General features: G+C 43.8%; 1 protein-coding gene and 1 long non-coding RNA gene across 2 annotated transcripts in view; both read right to left on the minus strand.

The window, feature by feature from the left end:
• The window catches only part of LOC126538927 (uncharacterized), a 169753-nt gene that overhangs the window by 79419 nt on the left and 63633 nt on the right, over positions 1-26701 (minus strand). The gene's annotated exons all lie outside the window — the stretch shown is intronic.
• On the minus strand, positions 8902-12955 carry LOC140219798 (uncharacterized). The gene is made up of 2 exons (XR_011895987.1): positions 12905-12955; positions 8902-9624 (listed from the first exon to the last, which is right to left on the minus strand). It is a non-coding gene; the product is annotated as an uncharacterized lncRNA (long non-coding RNA).

Genomic DNA, 26701 nt, shown 5'->3' on the forward strand with positions numbered 1-26701 from the left:
GCGGCAGCTGTACCGACCTCGAGATTCTAAGGTAACAGAGTATGCGCACAACACTTAAATTTGGTAGTGCTGGTCAGCATTACTCTTGGCCGTGGCGGAGGATCAAGATCATCCTACGAAATGTAGATGTAGATGTAGATAACGTAGGAGCAGGCAGCTGATCACTGAACCCCCGTATGCTACCCGAAGTCATCAGACGTGCCCGAGTCAGGATATTATTTCAGAACGACAATAACAATTAGATGTGTAATTCCCTAGACCAATAATCATTCATTTTGTGACTTTGAACGGTAATGAAAACAGCAATTGACCAACGCTGCAACTGACCGAATTCGTGGAACCATGCTTATGCAACACGTCAAGCGTTGATTCTGAGACGTTTGTTGCTTTTTGTATAGGCCACACTCAACTATTTTGTCCCACTCTGGTATGGCACTCGCGTGCCAAGGTTGCGCATGAGCACGCATGCATGGTGATGACTGTCTGACGTTGGCGCAGTATCGATGGACTATCGGAGAAGAAATGATATGGATGTAACGACAGAGGCGCTATAACGACGACGGCACGAGTACAAGGTGTCAATTTTTATTTTATCGCCATTGTATATTGAAAGTAGGAAGATGACGACGTCAGGAAAGTGGTATGACGACCACTCTGTGATGACGATGCCGTGACGGCCACTGCAAGACGACAACCAGAAGAAGAAGCTGGAATGACGATCACGGCACGACCACAACGGCATGATGTTACTGAAGGGATGACGACAGTGAAACGACTGTGTGACGATGATGGCATGACGACAATAGTATGACGACTGCGTGACGACGATGGCCCCTTACCACGGCATGACGACAGTCGAATATCGAAGTTACAGTTACGACGATGAAATCACCGCCACGGCATCCTGACGACGGTATGACCACGCATACCAGGCGATGACTGTTCACGACGACATGACAATTATTGCAGGAAAATTGCGGCATGATAACGCTTCAATGAGGAGTAAGGAAAGACGTCGATGGGTCGACGAAGGTGCTATGACGACGACGAGATGACGAAAATGGCATGATTTTATTGAAGTGATAACTATAATGTAACAATAGTGCTACCACGATAACATGGCGACAAGTGTATGACAACAGTGTGACCACGATGGCTGACGAAGGAAGTACCATTGATGTAACTGCTGATGGTGTCACGAGTCTAATCGATAAACTTAAAATATCTAGCTCCCCCAGACCTGGAAACATACCGGTGAAGATACTAAAAGCCACTAACGTCATTTCTATCCAGATATTACGAATCATTTTTACCCAGTCTATAAGCCAAGGTACTATGCCCAAAGGGTGAAAACTAAGCAAAATAACCCCCATCTTTAAATCTGGTAAGTGCTCCGACCCATCCAATTATCTCCCGATCTCACTTACATGTATTGCCTGTAAACTTCTAAAATGTATCGTATATTCCCATATAGCATCCCACCTCGACAGAATTCCTTCTTCTTTAGCAAACAACATGGTTTTCGTCCGGGCTTATCATGCGAAACACAACTTTTCGAATTCACCGCAGATCTCCACCTAAACTTAGATCCTTCATTTCGTTCTGACGTAATTTACATAGATTTTTCAAAGCCTTCCGATCCTGTCCCTCATCATCGACTAGTGTCCAAACTTTCATGCCTTCACATCGACCCACTAATCCAATCATGGATCATCTGCTTCCTGAGAGATCGCCTCCAGTTCACCTGCGTTGGCGGTCGCTGTTCAGAAACTGCCAAAGTAATATCGGGTGTACCACAGGGATCCGTCCTCGGCCCACTCCTTTTTCTAATGTACAGTAACGACCTCCCAACAGGCATAACATCTACAATACGTCTATTCGCCGATGACTGTGTTATTTACCGTCGGGTCACTACTAACACTGACCAATCCATTCTGCAAAATCACCTAAATTCAATGGACAGGTGGTGCTTACGCTGGGTGATGGAACTAAATGTCTCCAAATGCAAGGCAATGAATGTATCACGTATCGGGTATATCTAAATTTCCATACTCTTTAGGCTCTGAATTTATCTGAGGTCGACAGCTACCGCTAGCATGGCGGTATCATCACTAACAAAGTAGAGTGGTCGAACCGCGTTTTACAAATAACAGCCGATGCCTCAATATCCCTTAACTATATTGTCACGGCTCACTGGAGACAAGAGCGGAGAGCGGTATTTATTCGAGAGAGTTAGAGTAAGCGCTCAGTCCAAACTTCTTCTTCTCTAGCGCCTCGCTTGCACAGATGAGGTCGTCGTCTTTATCGTCAGCGTGGTTGGGCACAGATGGTGTCGTGGCATTTGCCCCCCTCTAGAAGGAGCATCGTCCCGATGCTCGGTGGGTAGCATCCGGTGTCCAGCAAACCACAGAGTGTCCATGTCATTCAGAAAAATAAGGTTTCATGCGCACCACGTGCACAGTCTCAGGCAAGTCGTGACGGCGCCTCGAGCAGGATGGGCTGTCAGGAACGACTTCATAGTTGACGTCGCTAAGGCGTCGTAGAACCTTGTACGGCCCGAAGTATCGGCGCAGAAGTTTCTCCGCGAGGCCTCGGCGGCGTACTGTAGCCCAAACCCAGACTCTCTGGCCGGGATGGTAGACGACACATCGATGGTGTTGATTGTAACGTCGGGCATTGTGGTCTTGCTGGCTGGCTATGCCAACGTGCGCGAGCTGTCTTGCTTCTTCGGCGCGCTCTGTAAAATCTGCGGCGTCAGTCTCGGAATCGCTGGAATCATGAGGAAGCATAGCATCTAGCATTGTAGTTACTTCTCGACCGTGGAGGAGACTGAATGGCGTTATTCTTGTTGTTTCTTGCCGAGCCGTATTATAAGCAAACGTTACATAAGGTAATATTTGGTCCCAGTTCTTATGTTCCACATCGACATACATGCACAGCATGTCTGCGAGAGTCTTGTTGAGGCGCTCCGTAAGTCCATTGCTTTGCGGGTGATGGGTTGTCGTCCTTCTGTGTGCCGTACCACTGAGGGTGAGTACAGTTCGCAAAAGTTCAGCCGTGAACACGGTTCCCCTGTCGGTTACGATGACCGCTGGAGAAGCGTGCCTCAGGACGAGGTTTTTGATGAAGAACTGTGCGGCCTCGGCTGGTGTGCTGCTAGGAAGTGCCTTGGTTTCAGCATATCGCGTGAGGTAATCTGTCGCAACTACGATCCATTTATTTCCGGCAGAAGATATTGGGAATGGGCCCAAAAGGTCCATCCGAATTTGTGCGAACGGTGTTTCTGGTACTGGAACGGGATTCGGCAGGTTTCGTAGGTGGCACTTTTCGTCGCTGACATTCAAGGCACGTTCGAACGTAGTGCTTCACCTGTGCTGCGAGCCGTGGCCAGTAATACTTCTCTTTGATCCGTGCTAATGTTCTTGTGTAGCCCAAGTGACCTGAGGTAGCTTCGTCGTGGCAGGCCTGCAAAATTTCATTGCGGCGAGGTTTAGGGACGACTAGCAGATATCTCTTCCCTGTTGAAGAGAAGTTCCTCCTAAAAAGAACACTGTTGCATAGGCAGAATGATGACACGTGCCTTGAGAACAATCTGCGCTTGTTTGTGGTGCGGCCTTCTAAGAAATTAATAAGTGACGCGAGCTCCTGGTCCTCTTGCTGTTGTTGAGAGATGGTGGCCGCATGAACAACTCCCAGAAAACCTGCGGATTCGTCAACCTGCGGTGTCGCGGCAATATTAAAAAGGCCCTATCTTTGTATCCTCGGTCGATTCGTAAACTATCATATGAAATTTTCATCCATACAAATTTAGAATATGCGTCTACAATTAGGAATCCGCATCAAAAGTACTCGATTGACACTTTATAAGCTACTCAAAATCGTGCCTCCCGTTTTATCTTATCGAATTATGACAACACTATCAGCGTTACTAACTTGAAATTATCTATTGGTCTGTCCCTTTTAGCATCAAGACGTATAATTTCGCAACTCTGCCTATTCCATAAAATGTGCTATAATTTTCCTGACCTTCGTTACTCCCTTTTATTTCCACCCGTGCGCTCATCACATCATCAATTTAATTCTTTACGTATCCAACGCCTTCATGGTTCTACAAACGCTTTCAACAAATCCTTCCTTCCCGTTGCAATAGAACAATGGAACTCGCTCCCGGAATCCGTTGTTGTAGAGGGAAATCCTTTATATTTCGAGAGTTACTAACCACCCACATTTTCAACTAATTATGCAAAAACCTGTGTTTTTTGCAGTCCTTTTTCAGTCGTTGCTGTTTGTTGCTTTGTACATGACCGTCCCTTCGATGTTTGTATTATTGCTTAGCCCCCCCCCCTGTTATGTAATACTCAACATGGGGCCCTTAAGATAATAATAAATGATGATGATGATGAAAATGATGATGATGATGACGGCATCCCGTCGGAGATATTGGAACGAATGCAAGACGATGACACAATGATGACTGTTGTGTGACGACGGGATGATGACAATGGGATAACGACGAGTGTCTGATGAAGCCTGGTGATGACTGTATCATCAAACCTGTATAACCATGCTGGCGTGGTGACAGTTGGATGACGAAGCTGAAGTGATGGCGAGGGCATGACCACGACGTCATGACGATGATGGTTCGACAATGGATGCATGATAGCTACTAACGATGAAGGCACAACAAGGGCGGCATCATCACGTTTCATTGACATCACGATAGATACAATGATGATGAAAGACTGACGTCGATGGGACGACGGAGGTGGTATGAAGGAATGACATGCTGTTACTGAGGTGATGACAATGGTAAAACGGCGTCCTCAAGATGGCGGCATGACGACGATTCTGTGAGGACGACGGCCTGGCGAGAGTCGAATAACAAAGCTGGATTGACGAGGATGCGACGACCACGACAGAATCACGACCCCGAACAAAAACCTAGAGGCTCAGGTTCATCAGAACGTGTGCCACTGGGTCGAAGTGGAAAGTTAGACGACGACAGCATGACGACAGTCAGATCAAAAACCTCGAATGACGATTACTTAACGACCGCGACGGCATTACGATCCCTAACAGAGATCTTGTGGCCCAGGCTCTTAAGAATGTGGACCACTGGGTAGATGTAGAAAGCTGGACGACGGCAGCATGACGAAATTCAAATCACAAAGCTGGAATGACGATATTGAATAACCACGACGGCATCGCGATGGCGGTGTGGTTATTATCTACACGACGGCTGTACGCCGATCATGCCATGGCGAGTTCCTTTCGGATAACTCATCAAGAATGACGATCTTCGAACGACAGCGACATCACCATAACAAGCCCACTTCTAGTGGCTCCAACTGTTTGAAAACTTGGGCCATCGGGATGAAGTAGAAGGCGCGACGATGGCGACCCGTCGAAAGTAAGAACCCGAAGCTGGAATGACGAAGACAGACAGACAGACAGACAGACAGACAGACAGACAGACAGACAGACAGACAGACAGACAGACAGACAGACAGACAGACAGACAGATGGTTAAGCCGGTACAGCCAGTATGGCCGAACGTTATGTTAGCCCCCCTACATTGTCCCTTTCGTGTTATTGGTGATTTTTTCATTGCAATGGAAATACAAGAAAAAGACGTAGACACCTTATAATGGTGACGGCTACTCCTTTTTCTCATAGCGGAAACAACAATGTAAAAATAGCTAGGAAAATGAGAAGAAATCACTTCATACAGTCAGAAATCCACAGCACAGTCCTATGCGCCCATTAGCATATCACTATAAACGTCAAATGCTAGTTGCGCCACAATGAGTTCGTAAACAAAGTCACAAACACACATAAACGGCCGTGATGTAGATTTTGATGAGCATATACACACAGGAGGAATTGCACAGTGTTAAGGTAACTAACGCAAAAAAATGTATAGCGCGTAATATACAAGCACTAATAATTACAAATAATAGAAGAAAGTTATAGTGACATCGTGTGATTATTCATTCCAATACATAGTATTTGTTAAGGATGCCTGTGTGTTCATAAAAATGTTCAAGTGCGTTCAATGCTTTTCGCTGTGCTATTTTCGATGGCCAAGGGCCCAGCAATTTTGCGAGTGAGAAAGGCCGGTGAGCATCAATGAAGTGTAGCTCTTGTTCTAGCTGCCATCTTTGCATCTCGTATATGAGGCCTTTGAGAAGTATAGGGCGAACATCCTCATCATCGTGGCCACAGGAGCAAGCCGGGGAAGCAGCCCGTTTGATCCGATGTAGGAAATGTTTGGTGTATGCTGTCCCAAGGCGCAGTCGATGAATTAGTGTCTCGGTAATTTTAGAAAGTCGTACATCCAGCTGGTATTTGAATTGAGGGTCTACTTCGTAAAGGATTGATTCCTTAGTGTTTTCATTAAACCATGTTGACACACACAAGTCTTTATTTAGTACTCTCAATATCCGTTTTGTGTCCATTGGTGAGAAAGGGATGAGTTGAATTTCTGCATTTTTATGGGCCGATTTTGCCAATGAGTCCGCTAGTTCGTTGCCTGCTCTACCAGCATGGTCGGGGACCCACTGTAATATCACTTCATGTTACCTTTCATTAGCGTGAGTTAAACTGTTCAGTACTGCGTATGTTACTCGTGCATGTGGTTGGCTGTCATCAGTATTTAAAGACATGCTAAAGCTGGCAAGGTGTCGGTGCAAATTACCCACTTTGTTGGTGTCTCATATCTTTTGATAAAATGAGTGGCTTGGAGAATTGCCACTGATTCCGCTATTGTTGGTGAGGACGTGTGTCCTAGTCTACAAGCGTACTCTACCTCTAAGCATGCTATAACATAAGCTGCAGTCGCACTTTCTTTCATTACGGAACCGTCCGTGTAGACGTGGATAGGTTCCAGGTACTTGTCAAATAGGTGATGTAACGCTAATTGTTTTGCTGCTTATGTGGAAACGTCGCTTTCATTTTTTATCCCTACGATTGACGTTTCGGTTTTTGGCGCTTGCAGAAGCCATGGTGGATAGCCGACGTCTGAGTGCCAAAAAGTGATCGCGGGAATCGTGATTTATGCTCTTGAAAGAAAGCGTGTGTCTGTGCTTGCGACGGTTGTTTATCAGAGAGAGATGGGGGTGTGCGGAATGCTGAGTATTCTGACGAGATGTCGGCATGTTTCCAAGCTGCGAATCACGTTGAAATGCAGTTCCCGCACTTCTGCAATAGTGAGGTGACTGGATGTAGCTTGTGGTACTCTTAGGCACACTCGTAAACTCGTAGCCTGCAATAGCTGTAGCCGATGGAGGGACATCGCAGATGATTTGTGCAATATAGGGGCGGAGTAAACAATTCTCTGACGCACAAGCGCTGAGTGGACGTGAAGAAGGGATGCAGTTGTTCCACCCCACTTCGTGCCTGCGATTCTGTGGAGAACATTTACAACACAACTAATTTGGTCCTCCAGGGCGGTAAAATGATGACTACACCGAAGCTGGTGGTCTAAAATGACGCCGAGAAAACGATGTTTCCGAACCAGCTCGATCTCTTGGCAATCTCTTGAAAGACTAAAATTTCTAACCTTTTTTCTTGTGAAAGGCAGAACCGCTGATTTCGCATAAGATATGTTCATGCCCCGTTCTCATAAATAATCACCTAGTGCGTTCAAAGCTTCCTGCAGCCGATGCTTGACAACTTCTAGAGACTTGTTCAATGTCCACGTGCAAATGTCATCAGCATAGATAGATATGCTTTATTTATTTATTCAAATGCCCTAAAGGCCCGGCAGGCATTACATAGGGGGGGGGGGGGACAACACAAGTACAAAACAACGCAGTACTATGATGTGGACAGAAGTCGCTGACCGTTAACAGCATGTTGAAAAGAAATGCTTAAAATATAACGACACAAAGCAACAAACATTCAATTGTTACAGAGAGTAGCGTTATATATACACACTTGTACAAAATGCGGACAGGAGAAGGCTGAAGTTAACAGCTCAAGGTGACGTTTCAGGCTCGTTACAAGCGCTTGGTAATCAATGGAAGATGCAATGGTGCCAGGTAGAAGATTCCATTGACGGATGGCTAGGACGAGCGGCGAATTAAAAAAGAGGTTAGTGCGAGCAAAGATGGGTTCGACTTTGAGTTAGTGGTCAATGCGTGGGAATATGCGATGCGCTGGCGTGAGACGGGACATAGAGAAGGAAGAGTGGCTGTGGTATAATTTGTGGAAAAAGGACAGAATGGAAAGCGGTCTACGTCTTTCAAGATGAGGCAACTTGAAAGCTTTCTTTATTTCAAACACACTTGCAGTACGCGAGTTTATGTTTGCCTGCTGGAAGTACTGCTGGTAAACCTGCTATTGCTGCATTGAAGAGATGTGGACTTAATACACTTCCTTGCGGAATTTCTTTGTTTATGGTGTATGCGTCGCTTTGGCCGTCATTTGTATTTATATATATCTTTCTGTCTTTCAAGAAGTTAGCGATCCATTTGAGAACTTGGCCATGCACTCTGAGAGTTGAGAGTCCAAGCAGAACGTGAAGTTGACTCACTGAGTCAAATGCCTTCTTAATATCAATAAACACAGCAACAGCAATGTTCCCACAGCTAATCTCGGGGTCAACAAACGTTACCAAGTCAAAGATGCATCCATTGTACATCTGCGTTTTCTGAAGCCAGCCATTTGATCTGGTAGACAACTGCTGGATTCTAGCCACCATTGCAGTCTAATATCGATCATCTTTTCCATAACATTGTGTCAAAGATTGGTGGTGAGATAATCGCACTCTCCGAACCGGAGGGGATGGGGCGACAACAAACCCACCCCGCGTGCGTTTAGTGAGGGTTCGACTGCTGACCGGCGATAAGGTCCACGCCTGATCGACCGTGAACCAGAGGCATGAGGCGGGAGGCGACGTACAACACACACTCAATTTAATACAATAAAATCATGCGCGAGACATAATGAAAGAAAAAGAACATACAACTTCCAGTAGTGGGTCCTAGCTCGCGGAAGGCGTGCTGGTCACACAACACACGCCCTGACGCCACTCGCGCGACACTAAGCCCACCACGTGGGAACCATTAACACTCGCGAAATAACAAAAAATCCGCGACACAAATTAAAAATATACGGGACAATAAATACGGCAAACACTACACTAACAGAACATACAAAAATTAACACGCAATGGATAAATAAATGAAAGATTAAACGCGATTAAAAAAATACAGTCCGGCGGAAAGTTCTGAGAGCGGGCTGGAACACGAGGCTTAACTGTGGCGTGCTTGCCGAGATCCCGGTCTGAAGAGCGTCGGGCTGCTGGTACCTCGCTGCCGAAGATCCTGACGGACTTGCACCGTCTGTCGCTAGAACGGCGAAGACTTCGGCCTGGAGGTTTCAGCCTGCCGACCACATCTTCAGCTGTCTCCCGGTGCACGACCACGCTGCTTCGTCTTCCAAACTGCTCTGCCGCTCCCCGAGCTGCCTCGTCCCTCCGTCGCGCTCAGGCGACCCACGTGACCAAACGTTCGGGCGAGACGGGAACAATGGGGACCGCTCTCTTCCCGTCGCCGTGCAAGCGGCGCTGTAGCTGGGGCGGCACTGGCGGCCACCCCGAGAGGGACGCGGGCATGCACTCTGTGACACATTGAAACACAGCTCGTTAAACTAACAGGACGGAAGGAGTCAAGAGACAGTAACGTTTTGCCAGGTTTTAGAAATGGCACAACGATAGAGATCGTCCAACTCATAGGTACATGTGCTTCTTCCCACATCTTGTTGAAGATGTGTGGGAGAGTGGAAGTGCCTGTTGGGCCAAGGTTTTTCAATGTACAATAAGAGATGTTGTCAGGACCAGTCGCTGTTCTTTGACGTGTCTGCGAGAGAGCGTGGTGCAGTTCTTTTAGAGAGAACAGAATATCGAACTGGTTATGAGGTAAATTGCAAGCATTTTCGATCTGTTGCTGCACCGAAAAGTTTGATTGATCTTGAATTGATACAGGATTTGCGAAATTTGCTAGTGTTGCGCAGAACGTGTTTGCAATTTCGCGCTCAGATATGCCAAGAGCTGTAGCAAGACATTTGAAGGAACTACGTTGTGACATCGGATGGCCAAGGGCGTTTATTAATCTCCAAATTTTCGGCAAGGTTGCGAAGGGGATAAGTGACGTACAGTACTCACGCCACCGTTGCTCTCCCACTTTTTGCATGTCCCGGTTCGATTTTCTGCGTGCAGCTTGACTTTCTTGATAGTCTTCAAGCCGTTCGGAACGACGAAACCGACGCTCTGGTCTCCGTCTAACGGCTCGGAGTCGTTCATAGTCTGCGCCGACCCTCTTTTGTCCCTCCGGAACAGTTGTGTATCGCGTAGCCCTGGAGTAATTACTTAGTACCGATGATATGAACGTGTCCAAGTCATTTACTTGGTTCAGTACCGCAGAATTATATTGCTGAAATAGTTGCCAATTAGTAAGTTTAGCTACTATGGAAGATCTTGCCGGGTGCAAAAGGGGAAGCGCTATGAGAATTGGGTAGTCGTCACTATCCCGTGTCTCATAATCTGTACATCATCTAATACCGCGCGTAAGGTCAGGGGAGGCTATAGTAAGATCAAGACAACTACCGTAATTGTGGCCTCTTAAAAAGGTAATCAATCCATCATTCAGCACAACAATATCGCATGAGTCTATACCCTTTTCTAAAGACCTGCCTTTAGAATCAGTGTGGCTACGGCACCAGGTAACGTTATGAGCATTGATGTCCCCGCAGAATAGGACTGGTCCTTGAATCCTTCGAAATAAATGCATGAAATTTGACTCAGTAATGCGCGATGCTGGTTCCATGTAAAGGCAAACAATAGTCACTAGCAGCTTTTTAAACTGAACTTTACAGGCAACGAACTCAGGCACATCAGAGTCCGAGGAGAAGAGTAGAGAGGAATGTGGATCGTGTCTGACGCATAGCATAGTTAGGGTTCGGCTAGGGTTCGGAGTTCGTGAAGATGAGGATATTACGTAGTTCGAAAGACGGAAATTACGGTCTACACCGGCTTCGTTAAGACACACAATGGGTAACCTGTATTGCGAAACAACGTCGCCATTGTCCATCTCGTGGCACCGTGACAATACATACATACATACATACATACATACATACATACATACATACATACATACATACATACATACATACATACATACATACATACATACATACATACATACATACATACATACATACATACATACATACATACATACATACATACATACATACACTGCCTACCCTTCTGTGAAAGGATGGAAATTATTCTGAGATATAGATGGTGCTGAGGAATTGGTCATTTGGAACCGATGCATGAGCCGCCAAAGAACTGTTAGGCAGAGGTCCTGATGAGCCTCGCCCCGCAGAACGGGGAGCGCAGCCAGTCCAGAATGATAATTTTCACCCTCAACTGTCCTACACACCTCTACTATGCGCCCGGTGTGCGAACAAGGTGGAGCTTCCAGAGAATTTTAATCACCGATTGTGAACCTGCAACACTCACAATAGAGCAAATAATTTAGGAATTGAAACATAATGTAACTTTATGATTGATAGTTGGGCGTGTTGGTTAAGTATCATCTAAAGTGAAGGCGCGACAACGACGGTGGACGAAGGAACACACACACGCACAGGGCACCACTTCCAACAATGTTTAATCAGGAAAAACGCCACTATTTTATTCAGAGAGTGCAATCACAGATTCTCAGTCCGTATTCGCGCTCAGGTAAAGCAGTTGTTTGCGTGATAGAAATATTAAATGCTACACTTACGCACTTATCACCTGCCTCAATGATCCCTTTGTCCTCGATTATTAACCGAACAGATTTGTCATGGTTTCTGGCAACCATAGCGCAGGCGTGGAAGTCTGGCTCACATTTACAATTTCTACAATGAATTGCTAGGTGGCCCTCGCTCCCAATGTCGACTTTGTTATTATGTTGCCTCAGCCTCTCATTCAGGCACTGCTCTGTTTGCCCCACGTACTTTCTACCACAATCTAAAGGAATAATATAGACGACTCCTGCCTGACAATCTACGTATTTGTTATCGTGTTTTCTGCAACACGCCGGTGCCTCGCGGAAAAAAGGGTTGGTCATTCTGCAGAGCTTAGAGAGATTCCACGGGGCAAAAAACAAGACATTTACGTCAGCTCGCTTGGCAATCTTCTTCAAATTCTGCGACATGCGGTGTATGTAGGGTATGACATCTACCTTTTCTTTTTCGCGAGGTGGCTCCTGGTTTAATTGTCGAGTTCAGAACTTCTTCAGGATTGTTTCCACTACGGAAACTAGAACAGGTTACCGGTAGCCTGACAGTTCCAGCCGGTCAATCGGCTTAAGAAAATTCGCCGCAGCTTGATGTGGACAGCACTTCTTAAAAACATTCAGCAGGAACATGTTAGCAATGCTGCATTTAATAGCTTAGAGTGAGGGGAACTAAAAGGTAGCAGACGGTTACTAGCCCGAGGTTCATACTGCCAACAGAGGTGGTTATTTCCTAAAAAAAATCTAAGATCTAAATATCTGATGGAGGAATCTACCGAAAGTTTGTGGGTCCCTTCACTGGGCACTCTGTGTGTGTATTCCTTCTTCGTGCACCATCGTTGTCGCGCCTTCACTTCAGATCATAATGTGACAGTTCTGTTAAGAACCAAAAACTCCTGATTCCAAAGCAACTTCTGTTGCCGTTTACCACACACAAATATACAAACGCACGCACATACATACATGCATACATACATACATACGTACGTACGTACATACATACATACATACATACATACATACATACATACATACATGCATACCAATTATACGACACATGTCTGCGTAACTATGAGATTAGGTTTAGCAGAGGTGCATTGAACACATACCTGTAATATATACCCGGTCCTACGCACAAATGCAGTTCCGTTGCCTTTCCACGAATATATGCTGCAAGAGCACTATCTACAAAACTATATATGACGAAGATAATGGATTGTTTTTTGTACATGGGGTTTTCTAAATCTTTGTACTCTCGAACACTACATCTATGTCATGAGCACAGTGGACAATGTTTTGTTCATAGTAACGTTGAATGTCACTGCCGCAGTACCGAGACACGTATGAAACCACAAGGGACCCCAAGCGGGTCTTTTCGGTCACGGAACATAAATTTCTTCCGTATACGCTTATGCGATCTGGCCGCATGCGGTGTTGTGGCGCATAGATGAAACTAAGAAGAGGTACGATTTTTTGCGTACGTTACTAACCCAACTTCCCGTGAAAGCACCACGTTCTAGGGCAAAACGAGTGTTTTTTAGGGAGCTTACTTCACATAAAACTTGTTAAGTAATCGAAACAGCAGCACAAGAAATTTGAATTAGACGTCTTGATCCTTCGTTCTATTTATATCGCACTTAGCATCAATAATATCATAAAACATGAAATAAATAATGGGTTTGCGATCTTAAACCCACTCATGGGCTATCAGAAAGTTAGCTGTGACTCACAGCATGAGTTTTTTTTTAATACGACCAAATACCATTCCATAAGAGTATTTAATTCCGATCCCACTGGACTGCAGTCACCACAGTCGAGAAAGAAACAAGCGTTCTCGCTGAAGCGAAGTGCCAGCGGCACTTAGCTTCAGCGAGACAGTGCTACAAGGCACTAAAATGATTATTTTACGTAACACAAAGCTATGCGCATTATTTTATTTGTGTTGTCCAAGGAATAATATATAGTTATAAAAGAGATGAAATAATAAATGAACAACCCATTGCTACGCTTTAAGAAGCAAAAATAGAAGATATGATATTTTATAAGAACTAGAAAAACCAAAACCGAACTGAAATCTTCAGTTTTGTCTTTCTGTCATCTGGTGGAAGAGCGTCGAACTAAGTCCGACGTGATGTTTAAAAATATCACGCAGCACGGTATGGAACCGCTGCCAGCATGATGTATAATTAAATATGTGCGAGCGATTAAACCACTAGGCAATGGCTATGCAAAGGGTTTTAAAAACACCACGTGAATTCGCACAACTATGTTTCAAATGTCGCTTTTGGGAATAGTGTTACGTCATTTGTAGAGAGTGGACATAGACATCAGTCGAAAGCTAAGTCCTCAGTCTACATAGATTTTAGTGGCTATCCCGATAGCAACCGTAATTTTATCACAGCGACTGCTTCAATCTAGAAAATTGAGAACAATATTCTAACTTTCAGCAGCATAATGACTGCAGTTGTCTGATGTTAATTGTGTTCTAGAACATATCTCTAACCTGCTTTCTACAATAATCGACCTGCACATTTATTTACTCGCGAAAAACCCGCTCGTTCCATTGAAAACGCGCTAGCTTTTACTAGTAGAACAGAAGTAGTAGAACTTGGTCGTGTGCGATAGGGTCTCATTGAGTTCAACACTTTTCTTCAAGCCGTTCCCAAAATTCTGGCCATTGGGGAATGTCTCCTCTAAAAGTCGAAATGCTTAGCTTCGGCAATCATAATCTCGACTGCAACGTGGCCGTGTTAGTTGCCGCCGGGTAAGGTTGCGTAGAAATTGGGTTAAGGCTCGCATTCATACCAATCCAAAGGGGCCATCTGACGCAATTCCGCCAGCATGCTTTTGAACTGATTGTCATAATCTGCTGCAGTGCTATATTGCGCTTCAAGCTCGTTGTCGGGAGCGTGCCCTTCAATAGCGGCATTAAGATTTGAAATTTCGAGATTTCAGTAGCTCAGGCACTCGACAATACGTGATTGTCGATGTCGGCGTTCCAGTTTCTTGAGCAGCACTCGAGCCTCCTGCAGCCACCTCGTGTGCTAGGCACGCCAAGCTGTCCTCTTGTTCTTCAGGCGGTACATGAGTGAAACTCTTCAGCTGTGAGCAGACAGCCGTTCGGTTTCTACGGCGATGCTCAGGATTGTTCGTCGGTGTCTCGATCCTCTCAACCCGCAACATGAAGCGGTCGAACATGAAGCGGTCGAACAAACAAAGTGTTCTGCACAGGCTATTAAGCCCCTAAAATACAAAAAAAACTGAGCCGACGTAAGAACTCAGACACCGACACTTTTTTCTTTACCGTTCTCAACGTCTTCTTTTCTTTCTCGCATTTCTAGCCAGCGCACAACTATTCTTCCTTTTCACAAGAATAGAAAAGTTCTAGCATTCTGGTAATGTGCAATTTTTTTTATTTTGTGACTGTAAAATTTGTGCAATTATTAGCTTTCGTCACTAACTTAACACAACCGCAGTAAATTGTGCACACGTAACCAAAAAACATGTTTCGTTCCCCACTTTCGGATCAGTTACAAACTTCAGTCACAACAACATAATATTCCTTTTATTTTGATTGAGTATAACCACACAATAGTCTTCTCAAGGGAAGAACCGGTCCATTATATTGTAAGTTTGAAAACGCAACGTGTCTCTTTCTTGCTTTCGTTGGAATTTAAGTGAGACGCGTTTCCTTTATATGTTACCGTTTACTAAATATGTACAATATCTTCTTTGTTCTTTCTGCATGTCTATCGTGTACTTAGCCATGTATAAGAGGAGGCCCTTTGTGTTTTATGATATCAATGTTTTCTTGCGTTAATCTTTACATTTTTGCTATAGGCTTTTCATTGGGCATGTGCCGTTGTGTGTTACCTGAGTTTTCTTGGCCTTGTCAAGCTGCTAAAAAGCGATTTTTAGTCAATAAACCCTCACCTCAAAGGAAAATACAAATAAATTGAATATGAGTGGGTGAATCTCAGAGGGAATACATAAACAAAATCAATTTCGTTCATAAAAATGTTCCACTTGGTGGTCTGTGAACTGTCCGTCGGAGTTGCTTTCATGGTGAAAGGACCCAACAGCGGCGTTTACATTGAGCCAGTCATATTGCCAATTACTGAAGCATTCATAATCAGCAACAACAATTAGCAAAAAAGCTTTAAATACCGCATGTTGCTTGTATGGTTGTTAGATCCATAGGAATTGATCAGATTTAATGTTCACTGGTTGGCAGGTATGTTAAAACAGACAAAACTACGTAGTAACGTGTTGCAGTGTCGATATTTAGAGGAAAATATAACTACTGATATCAACATGCTTTATGCTAATGAGCCACTTTTTAGATAAGACACCCGTGCAACCACGCTGTAAGCAGCAGCTGCCGGAGGATAACGCCCTCCTCTCACTCGCCGGCCCCCCCAACCGCCCCTCCCATGCCTCGCGCGCTAAAGCAGATGGCTAAATACCACCCTGCCTTGGTCCTTCGCACGCGCGAGATTGAACTGGGGTCTTCAGCTGAACCTCGCGAGCTTCGATTCGCACATATAGGGAACGGCAGCCGGTGACGATGCTACCGTGCTTGGATTCAATACAGATCCCCATGGCCACGGCGACAGCAGAAATACGCTTGGGGAATCCATACAAATGCTATCGAAATAACAAGAGGAAACAAAAAATAAGCAATTTTAGACACAGCCCTCACGCGCGAGTGTCTTTTTATATTTTATTTCCAGTTTCTTCTCTACTTATTAAAGTACGTGCCCGCTGCCAGTTTCTGTAATTTTACACAATCCCCTTCATCGATGCGGTCACAACCTTGTTTTTCCAAAGCCCTGCTGCCTATTGTGTCTTCATGGAGTTCGCCTGAAAGAAGAAGAGTGGTCTCGTCGTGGACAATTCGCTTTATGCACTCGGAAACGCTGCACATGGGCTTACTATTGTAGTTCGTGCGAAAACGGTAAACAACAGCCTGTGCCTGCACGGCAGGTGTTGGGACAGGCCGGACTAGCCACCTGAGAACGTGGCCATACTGCGTAGTAATCGACTCATCCTCCTCGAGTCGTTTCTTTCCTTGATTGTTGCGTGACACTACCACTGACGGCCATTTCGAATACTTGCGAATGCGAGAGTAAATGCGCACAACGTGTTCAGTGTGGTTTTACAGACAAATCGTGGTGGTATGAATACAACGAAAGAGTTCTGAGATTTGCAGGTCTTTTTCCATCTACGCCATTCTAAGCAATGCCTCCGATTTAAAATATACGGGTATCATGTTCGGCAGGCGAACTTCTCTGGAGGGCAATTTCTATGGTGACGTTATATGCTGGATAGTTATTTTGGACTCCAACGTTTAAGTTTTGTCTGCCCTCACAGGAGATTGAAAGTTTTATTGCAATATGGTAAACGTCGGTGGATGGTGCCAGGTATATAGATATTTTTCTATTATACCTACGCACGTATAGAAAGTTATGTCTACAGTACCATAATACCACCAACTAGTCACTTTCATTGCACTCATTTATTCGCTTTGAATGAACAGTGTTTATTAACTGTGCAAGTAGGCCTTCTAAACGTGGCTCGGACACTGGCAATTTTTGCAGGCCTATTTGGTTTGTGGCAGTTCGCTTGTATTTATTTATTTATTTATTTTATTTCAGCATCAGACGAAAACAGAGCCTAATGCAGGAACAGAAGCTAAAGGCTGATGGAGGCTGAGGAGGCCTCTGACCCTAAACAGTCTACCGCGGTTACAGATACAACACAAATCTTAGAAACAAAGGAAATAAAGTAAAAAAACGCAGCTTTTGACACCTGTACACAAACGTATTGTATATACTGTTGCACACAAATGACACATAACAAATCATACATAACAGGACGCTAAGCAATTTACTTGAATAAATAAGCACAAACAGTTGTTGTACAAAAACATACAAATAAATTATAATTGTCAGTGCAACTGAATAATGTTGCTTGAAACGACACAAAAGTAAGATAAGAGCAATTTCTAGAGTCATTTTGTGTTATATAGAGTTTTATGTATCCTTCGTGAGAAGACAGTGAAATATGAAAAACACTTCAATTTTGGCTATAGTCAAATTGGCAAGATAAAAATAGCTCCCTAAGTTGGCTTTTAAATGCTTTTAATTTGCATTCAAAGTTTAGCTTACCTTCAAATTTGTTTAAGATCGCAGGTATTTGATACGCCATTGTTTGCCTTCCATAATTTGTTCGGATTTTTGGTGTTCGGGGTTTTCGGTGCCTCAAAAGGTATTCAGCGTTTTCAGAGTCCATTATTCCGTATAGTTTCTTCGGATGGATTACTTGCAGCGCTTTTAAATAATATAACTGGTCCGCCTTTAGGATGCGTGTTTCTTAAACAGAGGAGCGGTTCTTAAGTCCTGTGCATTACCACAATAAGATTCAAAACAGCGCAGAATTTTCTTCTGCAAAGTAATAAAGTTTAGCATAATTGTATTGCGTAGTAGTGGCCCAAACCATTAAGCCATAGGTTAACTTGGAATAAAAAAAAGTGAATAATAAATGTTCTTTTTTAGCCAGAGCGGTATGAGCGCAGATATCCTGTACAGACATCCAACTGTGCGGGCAAGATCTACACATAGGTTTCTAAGGTGCACTGACCAGCTCAAGTCTTCCTGAAACCAGACCCCGAGAAATTTTTGTGTCTGAACTTGTTTTATAAGGGTGTTTTCAAATTTCACGTTTAGTTTGTGGTGTAGAGGTTTGTTGGCAAGACGAAATATGACATATGTTGTTTTTGAGGCATTTAATCTTAACTTGTTTCTGCTTAACCAGTTTGAAAGATGCACAAGGTAGTCATTTACAGAGGATTCAAGTGTCAGTAGGTTATGAGAAGAGAAAAAGACATTGGTATCATCAGCATACATTATTGTTTCAGCAGAACTATCAATTTTGACAATGTCATTGATATAGACAAGAAATAGTATTGGGCAGTATTGATCCTTGTGGTACTCCTTGTTTTAGCTTCGCGAATGTTGATACCGCATCATTAATTTTCACCAACTGATAGCGATCATTCAGATAACCATCTAGAAGATCTAGTACAATACCTCGGACACCGTATCTTGATGATTCGTTAAGTAATAAATTGAACTGTATGGAATCAAAAGCTTTCTGAATGTCTAAAAAAAATTAAATTATGGGGTTTTACGTGCCAAAACCACTTTCTGATTATGACGCACGCCGTAGTGGAGGACTCCGGAAATTTCGACCACCTGGGGTCCTTTAACGTACACCTAAATCTAAGCACACGGGTGTTCTCGCATTTCGCCCCCATCGAAATGCGGCCGCCGTGGCCGGGATTCGATCCCGCGACCTCGTGCTCAGCAGCCCAAGGCCATAGCCACTGAGCAACCACGGCGGGTCGAATGTCTAAGAACAAACCTAGTGCATATTTTCTACATTCCATGTTTTCAATTATCCTGTCTTTGATGTGTACAAGAGCGTGTTCTGTCGACCGATGCTTGCGAAAGCCATATTGGCATTGAGTTATCACCTGATACTTTTCTAAAAATGAAACAACCTCTCATGAATGACGCATTCAAATATTTTAGATATTGTAGGAAGTACTGAAATAGGTCGGTAGTTAGATAAATTGATTGTATCACCTCCTTTGAAAAATGCGGTTAATTAATTATGGGGTTTTACGTGCCAAAACCACTTTCTGATTATGAGGCACGCCGTAGTAGAGGGCTACGGAAATTTCGACCACCTGGGGTTCTTTAACGTGCGCCCAAATCTTAGTACACGGGTGTTTTCACATTCCGCCCCCATCGAAATGCGGCCGCCGGGGCCGGGATTCGATCCCGCGACCTCGTGCTCAGCAGCCTAACACCATAGCCACTGAGCAACCACGGCGGGTTGAAAATTGCGGTGACTTTGGGGATGTTTAATAGCTTAGGAAATACGCCTGTTGTTAGAGTGAGGTTAATTATGTAGCTAAGAACTTCACATATTAAAGGCGATATTAATTTTATTTCATTTGGATGCGTTCATCCACCCCTGGAGATGTATTATCTTGTAGCTTGCCAATTATACTTGAAATTTCACTAGGATCAGTAGGTTTCAGGAAAAGAGAGTGATTCAATATGGTGTTTAGTGGCATACTGTCGTCGCGGACAGTTTCGCTCATGGTATTGTAGGAGCCAGCATCCACAAAATGTGTGTTCATCGTATTAGCTAGTCGTTCACCGATGAGTGTTTTACCATCAACTACGAGCTGCGTAATCCTATCCCTAGCTTTTGTTCTTGAAGTGAGCGAGTTTACAACCTCCCATATTCGTCGCTGATTATTATATATGCTCTCAAAAAGATTCTGATAGTAGTACTGTTTTGCTTTTCTTAACTCAGTCGTTAAACCATTCCGATACTTCTTAAACTCTGCGAATGTATTTGGTTCCCGTGAACGGATAAAATCATGGAATAACTTATTTTTTATTTTCATACGGTGATAAAGCTCTGAATTATTCCAAGGTTTCTTGTGTTTTCTTCTATTACGACCGGTCGGCTGTAATACAGGAAATGCGGCATTGTATGAAGCGTGTAGTAAAGAAAAGCACTTGTCGTAAGCGCTGTCAGCATTTTCGTCATTCTAAACCTCACTCCAGTCGATCAGACTGACCAAGTGGAAAAATTCTTTTTGTCTTGGAACGTTTATGGCTCGTCTACCTTCTCTGTTAATATAGGGCTTGTCATAGTGCTTAGTAATTGAAAAAAAGCCAAAAAACTGGCAGATGATCACTAAGAGCATATGAAAATATTCCGCTGGAGATGTCTCGTGGATTGAAGTTTGTTATGCAAACATCCAAAACAGTGGCAGTTTTTTTTGTAAGTCTTGTAGGTTTAGTTCTATGGTTTGCGAAGCCATACGTAGATAACAGTGTGTCAAACTTTTCTACGTAAGCATCATTGGAACTTAAGTCGAAATTGATGTCCCCCATAATAATGCAAGATGCGCTTGAAAAGACAGGGGAAGCCAGCAGTAAGCCCACAAACTCTACGAAACGGCCTTTGTGCCCTACCGGAGGGCGGTAAAGAGCGACCACCACTATTTTGTCGATACGCAAGCACAAACATTCAAAATCGGCATTCATTACCGAGAAATCATTAAACAGTTCATAAGAAAAGATATTCTTAAAGTAGATAGCCAGCCCTCCACCCTTTTTTTTTGGCTACGACAAAGATATTCAGACCGATAACCTGGAAAGTTTGGTTTTGTGTCATTATCTGAAAGCCATGTTTCAGTAAAGGTTACAATATCGAAGTCAACTGATAACGAATGCAAAAAAAATAGAAATGTCGTCTGCCTTTGGTCGAATGCTTCTACAGTTTGCATGTAATGCGGAAAAAAACTTTCCACAAGAAAACTCACGATTAAAAGCGTCAACTGTGTAGTATCTGCTGTTCTCCTCTGGGTTCATCATCATGAACAGGAAAGACAATTAAATCACATTCAATTTAGTCTTCAACAATTGATTTTATCTAAGTCTCCTTCATGAGCAATGTGAATTATGTCGGAGTCTTTATCTTTACGTACAAGCACCTTGCCTCCAGTCGTCCAGGCAAATTTCCATTTGGCAGCCTTTTTCCTTTTAATCGCATCTGAAAGTAGTGCCTTGTTTTTTGGAGTCAAGTGTTCGTTCACAAAAACCGGGGTTGTTCCTTCAAGACCAAGCATAGAGCTGTCTATCTTCCTTTTTCTACACTTTGATAACAGCTCATTCCGCTGATTTCGTTTGACAAAGCGAACAACTATGTTCTTGACATCAGCATTCAATGTACGCACATAGTGACACATGTCAATGCCAACCATGGAGTCAATGGTTACCAAGAAGCACGTGTGAAGAAGAAGCACGTGTGAAAGAACATGCGGTTTTCTACATTAATAGCTTTTTAATATTACATGGTTTCACCAAATTAAACAACTGAAATTAAGCACTTAAGGTAGCTAAAATGATCGATGGAGGTTTTTAGTTTAGATTGGGTGTCAAAAAACATGAAATCATATTTTGTCTAGCAATAGGGCATTCGGTTCAAGTAGTTTTTTTAGAAAATGCAAAATCCCAGTAAAACATTGGGGCTCCCATCCTGGCCGTTGCGGTTGGTTTACAATACTGCCACGGCCTCTGGCATGAGTTCAAAACGGCTAGATCGAGAAATATTACATCGCCCAGAACTGCCCCACGGTGTCTTATGGCAGGCACAGTAGAGGTAGCCCGCAACAGTACGCTGTAATTTTCTCTGTGCGGATGCAAATTGATGCACGATGTACGTTTCGGTAAGAGTGATTCGTCGATGCAAATATTAAAAAATAATAATAAAACGCACAAAACGACCTGCATCATCTCTGACAATAAGAACATATTGTTGGCCATCTTACAATATCTTATCCAGCTATTTTCAGTCCGCACGACTCAAGAAGCTAGTACTGAAAACCTTAAAAAGCGCATATAAACAGATGGGTGGCTGTCTGTGTGCATGCAGCTATAGGTCTTTGTCCAGTTCGCTCTTCTTGGTCGTCCATTTTAAATACGAAGTCAGCTAAACAGCCACTCTGTTGACTCTCTTCAAGTGCAGTGGTTTCTAAGAATATTTTATGGACAGAATGTCCTACGAGCTCCTGAAACCACATGAAGGAGTATGTTTGGGTCGCACCCTGGATTTTCCACCACCTTAGGACTTAGAGCGCCAGAGGGATTCAAGGAATTCTCCTCGCATGGGACGAACACTGTGCCGGTTCCCATGGTGATTACGGACCCAATTAGTATTAGCAGTCCACCTCGAGGGATAACAGGGTGAAAACGTTGCTGCAGCCACTTCTTACTACACATTTCCCCTTCATTTTTTCGCTACATAAAACTTGGGTAATTGCTTTTTTTTGCTACATTATCGATTATGATTGGCCGTGATAGTTGTACTGCAATTTAGAAAATATTGTTCGTTTTATTGTGAGAAATTGTGTGCTCATCGTCTTCATTATCATCAGCCTGGTTACGCCCACTGCACGGCAAAGCCTCTCCCATTCTTCTCCAACTACCCCGGTTATGTACTAACTGTGGCCATGTTGTCCCTGCAAACTTCTTAATGTCGTCCGCACACCTAACTTTCTGCCGCCCCCTGCTGCGCTTTCCTTCCCTTGGAATCCAGTCCGTAACCCTTAATGACCATCGGTTATCTTTCCTCCTCATTAGATGTCCTGCCCATGCCCATTTCTTTTTCATGATTTCAACTAAGATGTCATTACTCGCGTTTGTTCCCTCACCCAATCAGCTGTTTTCTTATCCCTTAACGTTACCCCTATCATTCTTCTTTCCATAGCTCGTTGCGTCGTCCTCAATTTAAGCAGAACCCTTTTCGTAAGCCTCCAGGTTTCTGCCCCATACGTGAGTAATGGTAAGACACAGCTGTTATATAATTTTCTCTTGAGGGATAGTGGCAACCTGCTGTTCATGATTTGAGAGCGCCTGCCAAACGCACCCCAGCCCATTCTTATTCTTCTGATTATTTCAGTCTTATGATCCGGATCAGTGGTCACTACGTGCCCTAAGTAGATGTATTCCCTTACCACTTCCAGTGTCTCGCTACCTATCGTAAACTGCTGTTCTCTTCCGAGACTGTTACACATTACTTTAAATTTCTGCAGAAACATTTTAGACCCACCCTTCTACTTTGCCTCTCCAGGTCAGTAAGCATGCATTGTAATTGGTCCCCTGAGTTACTAAGCAAGGCAATATCATCAGTGAATCGCAAGTTACTAAGGTATTCTCCATTAACTCTTATCCCCAATGCTTCCCACCCCAGGTCTCTGAATGCCTCCTGTAAACACGCTGTGAATTGAATAGCATTGGAGAGATTATATTCCCCTGCCTGACGCATTTCTATAGTGGGATCTTGTTGCTTTCTTTATGGAGGACTACGGTGGCTGTGGAGCCGCTATAGATATCTTTCAGTAATTTTACATACGGCTCGTCTACACCCTGATTCCGTAATGCCTCCATGACGGCTGAGGTTTCGACTGAATCAAACGCTTTCTCGTAATCGATGAACGCTACATATAAGGGTTGGTTATAGTCCCCACATTTCTCTATAACCTGATAGATTGTGTGAATATGGTCTGTTGTTGAGTAGCCTTTACGGAATTCTGTCTGCTCCTTTGGTTGACAGAAGTCTAAGGGGTTCCTGGTTCTATTTGCGATTACCTTAGTAAATACTTTGTATGCAACGGACAGTAAGCGGATCGGTCTATAATTTTTCTAATCTTTGGCGTCCCATTTCTTATGAATTATGATTATGTTAGCGTTCTTCCAGGATTCCGGTGCGCTCGAGGTCATGAGGCATTGTGTATATAGGGTGGCCAGTTTTTCTATATTAATGTGCTCACTATCCTTCAACAAATCTTCTGTTACCTGATCTACCAGCTGCCTTCCCCCTTTGCATAGCTCCCAAGACGTTCTTTACTTCTTCCGGCGTTACTTGCGGGATTTCAAATTTCTCTAGACTATTCTCTCTCACATTATCGTCGTGGGTGCTACTGGTACTGTATAAATCTTTATAGAACCCCTCAGCCACTTGAACTATCTCGTCCATATTAGTAACGATATTGCCGGCTTTGTGTCCTAAGGCATACATCTGATTCTTGCCTATTCCTAGTTTCTTCTTCACTGCTTTTAGGCTTCCTACGGTGCTGAGAGCTCGTTCAATTCTATCCATATTATAGCTCCTTATGTCAGCTGTCTTACGCTTGTTGATTAACTTGGAACGTTCTGCCAGTTCTATTCTAGCTGTAGGGTTAGAGGCTTTCATACATTGGCGTTTCTTGATCAGATCTTTCGTCTCCTGCGATAACTTACTGGTATCCTGTCTAACGGAGTTACCACCGACTTCTATTGCGCACTTCTTAATGATGCCCATAAGATTGTCGTTCATTGCTTCAACACTAAGGTCCTCTTCCTGAGTTAAAGCCGAATACCTGTTCTGTAGCTTGATCCAGAATTTCTCTAGTTTGTTCCTCTTACCGCTAACTCACTGATTGGATTCTTATGCACCAGTTTCTTCCCTTCCCTCCTCAAGTCTAGGCTAATTCGAGTTTCGACCATCCTATGGTCACGGCAGCGCACCTTGCCGAGAACGTGCACATCTTGTATGATGCCAGGTTTAGTGCATTGCGATAGTTGTACTGCAACTGAGAAAATATTGTTCGTTTTATTGTGAGAAATTGTATGCCCATCGTATCTTTATCATAACATTGCGGTCAAGGCGCTATGCCTAATTTGATTATAAAATCTTAGCGTATATATTATTCTATGTTTGGTGAACATGCAGTTACATTGCGGATAATTTACCTTTCAGGGCGAATAAGTTTAACAAGTGGAGGTCTATTTTATGTGATATAGTTTTATTGAGGTTTCGATACATGACATGAAGATCATGTGTTGAGCTTGCAGAAAATTGCTCTAAATCGCGGGCCTGTAATATCATTATGAGCGAATGGTTCAGTTATCGCAAAACCCTCGTTGGGTTCATTTCTGAGAAAAAGAATTGTTTTCAGGCTTCAAAGACCATTACGTAATTTCCGCATACAAGCTCTCTGTGGGAGACGCTCAGAACACCCCAAATGCCAACCGCACATGAGCCATACTGAGACCTCAAGAACATATTTCGTAGCACAACAGCACAGGATGGTGTATGCGTACCAGCCACCGTTTGCCGGAACCACAATGTCAATAAGACAAGGGATTTCATACATTTCTCCAATTTTTACATTCGTTCTTGCGTACGAACTGCGTGCTTTCAATGTAAGCCCGCCTATAAAATAGGACAAAGCAATTTGTATTCATTTTCTTCAGAGATGCTTTGTTTTAATATATCCTGGTTTATTCTGCTATGAGACCTTCGTGGAGTGCTTCGGCGTTTTTCTGTTGTCTTCTATGTTTAGGCTCCTTTTCTGCATCTGTGTCCAGAGTCAAACTTGGCACCTTTTCATCAATTCAATATTTTTAGGGAGAGTTTTCTTCGTTAAAATCGTGGGCTCCTTACCTCACCATTTCTCCCTACCGCCATTATCTATATATCAGAGCTGGGAGCAAAGAGTGGCAGGGCTGCTATTCACTCTTTCTTTATTGCATCGGTTCGACACATTTTCTGCCTCTCCCTACCTGCTCTCTACCATTCTAGATGCCTCCTCTCTCGACTGTTGCACGTTAGTAAAAAGGTAAGCACTGCAGTTTCTGCAATTCTTTTACGGGGGTCACGTATAATCGCAGTGGTCAGGACCGTATTACGGTGACCCCCGTGGAGCTACAGCTTGCACTGTTGCACACTATGCGTAGGTATAAACGAGTTTTTCGCCTCTGCCTTCCTCTCCACTACGCTCCTAACATGTGTATTCGAGCTATGAAACACCTCGCGATGGGGCCTGCAAGACATCGACAACAGTAGATGCAGCAGTCGAAAAGTCGAAAGAAAAGGCAAATAAAGCTTCGCTTCACAAAGCTAAGTTTAAAAATTCAAGACTTTCCTTCCCACGTGAGATCTGTAAGAAGTCTTTAGAGCGCTACATTGGCCAGTAGATCTATATAGAACAAACGTCTGCCCTATAATACCGCATTTTTATGGCTCATAATGCGCGTTGTCACCGCAGAACTTATGCTCTGCACATGTCGCGCCTCAAGCCATCATTTGTCGCTTAGAGAACTTGTTTCTTGCGACCAGGTTGGTCGCTTTATGAAAGAGGAAAACGTGTGAGCGATTTTGGTGTACGTCAGTGTTTTTATTTTACTATAGTTATCATCACCGATCATCTTGGACCTGTTTAGAGGCACTATCTGGGGCCGGACCTGATAAGTGCGTTAGACTTCTTCCGTCTC

Source organism: Dermacentor andersoni, chromosome 8, assembly GCF_023375885.2.
Source record: "Dermacentor andersoni chromosome 8, qqDerAnde1_hic_scaffold, whole genome shotgun sequence".
In the NCBI taxonomy this organism is placed as follows: Eukaryota; Metazoa; Arthropoda; class Arachnida; order Ixodida; family Ixodidae; genus Dermacentor; species Dermacentor andersoni.